The following is a 2,518-nucleotide window of genomic DNA, read 5'->3' on the forward strand; positions in this document are numbered from 1 at the left end:
AGTAAACTACGGTTTCTTTCTTCATGAAGTAACATTTCAGGGTAGAGTAAATTAAGAACATCCAATATGGCCGCCAGCGAACAATTACTCGCAAAGACAGCTGGGAAATAAAGAAAGGAATGCATACGATGCGCACATGTGTGTACTCCCCCCCCCTCCCCTTCAATGCATGACTCTTCCATATGGTCGTTAAAAGCGGGATTGCAGACCGTTGACTTCATTTACCTTAATGTGGAAAAATAAATTGAGGTTACGCAAATAAATGTTTGGTGCAGGCGAACTTAATTTCTCGGCTACTTCCCTTGCATTTTGTTATCTTATACTGGTTTCGATTTGACTGGATTTACTCTTGTTTGCTTCCTGTTAGTTGTGTTTCATTATCACTTTAAGTTTTTAAGAGATAAATTCAGTGAGTAACTTTGAAGACGACCCTTCCCCCTCCCGCGAACTTCAAAAGTTAGGTGAAATTTCTACAAATTCAGATGAATGTATGGAAAAAAGCATTTAAGAGAGGAGTTTGACTTTGGAGTGATAACAGATCTAAGCCCTGAGAGCCTGGGAGTAAGTATTCATGCTGAACGCGGACGAGTTTCCAAGCAAAATGAATGCAGTAAAACGTTTTAGAATTTCATTTGAGGTAAAGGGAAACAGTTTTTAAGTGTTAGGTCGTGTTCTTAACTCACAAAAACCGCATTTTTAACGTCTCATGTAAAATAGATGAGCTATCAACATGTAAGGAATGTTTCCACGTAGAAGGAACCTGTTTTCAATAAGGAGGAAAAAACGCTTTAACATGGTGGTGGGGACGTACCTTGAGGGTATTTGGACACGTTCTCGATGAAAAAGCTCCTTACCTTCGAAGCAAAGGAAGCCTGTTAACTTGACAAAAAAGCTGCACAATGGAGCCAGTTACATGAATGTACACCATTTAATATCAAATTTCCAATATACAATGTACGCTTGAGCAGTAAAGAAGGGTTTTATATCGTCTGGGCTGAACTGAACTACTCTGCAATCTTAACTAATTTAATCCCTGCTCCAGAACACGTTTGCTTTGTTCATTTTTTACGGTATGCCATTTTGTTTGTGGAATCATTTATTATAAAAATATCAAAAACGTTTACGAAAGTGGAAAGATTAATTTCTTGAAAAAGGAAACACGACGAGCGCCTAAAAAATTAGCTCTTACGACCTTACAAAATAATCATACCATAAAGTCGCATGTACGTCACCAAATGGCTAGTTATAACAAAATAAAATTAAATACTTTGCACTTAGTTTGATAATAGTAATAATAAGGATAATAATAATACATATAATAATAATAATAACAATAATTATATTAATAATAATAACAAAAATAAAAATAATCTGCTCGTGCATGTTCGATATGAGATCACTCATTTCTTATGTACTGTTAAGGAAATATGATAATTTGTAATAATCTAAATAATATTCTCCGATTGGTACATATACAAAACAATATATAATCGACAAATAATTCTAATGGGATCAACAGAGATATCACATATGACATTTGTAGGAAAGGCAGTCAAATACAAGTCTAAAAAGTATTTCACAACCACCTATTAACTACCTTGGCAAGCCTGCAGAACAGACTTAATTTTCCTAGTCCCTTCTCAGTCGAGTCGAACACAAAGAACGAGTAACGCGGGAGAGGAGGAGTAACTCCTTCCTCGCGCACGACTTCCGCTTCGCACTCGTCTAAAAAACGCGATACCACTGAAAATGGTACCTATTCTGCATGTTTACCTTAGCGGGCTTCAACGACCAACAGAACGGTTAATTCACCTCAAAAAGTCATCGAATTAAATGCCTAAACAACCTAGTTCCTTTCAATTTTATTTTTAATTATCTTCTTTTCGATATCACCAACCAACTATTCTCATTTCCGTTAATCAACTCTAATTTTTTTTGATATATCAACAAAGTTGAAATGGTAAATTGGCCACCGTAATGATTACAAAAGCTGACGTTTCGAGCGTTAGCCCTTCGTCGGAGCCACCGACGCAGCCCCAAACAGTTTCTTTCGAAACTATCAGCCTTTATTCATTTCTAATTTTTTTGGCCGCCAAAATTGAATCAAAATCTCCCGACGAAGTTCATTGAATTCTGCACTCCCCGATACTTTTTCTCTAAAGAGTATTGCAAAAACCGAACGTTCAGATACAAGCTTCTCGAGGTTTCTACAGGACTGAAAATCTATCGGCATTCCATGAGTCGTACTTTTTCGTACCACAAAATCTAGATTCGGCTAAAGCACGACCTTATTTCTAGAAGGCTGTATTCATTTAGCGATGGAGTAGGAATGGGGTTCGTAAGCTTTACGGAATCTGAGTCGGAATTATCAGTGAAAACATTTCCACTTTCTTTCGATTCCGCTCATGACTCCGACACTTAAGATCTGGTGAAATCTATTGTTGGAGTCGTAAGTAGAAGCGGATGAACCACCCCATCATAACACCAGTTTCAGGCCCTTCGAGCACCTTTTGCTCCA

The sequence above is a fragment of the Stylophora pistillata genome, chromosome 8 (genome assembly GCF_964205215.1).
Source record: "Stylophora pistillata chromosome 8, jaStyPist1.2, whole genome shotgun sequence".
In the NCBI taxonomy this organism is placed as follows: domain Eukaryota; kingdom Metazoa; phylum Cnidaria; class Anthozoa; order Scleractinia; family Pocilloporidae; genus Stylophora; species Stylophora pistillata.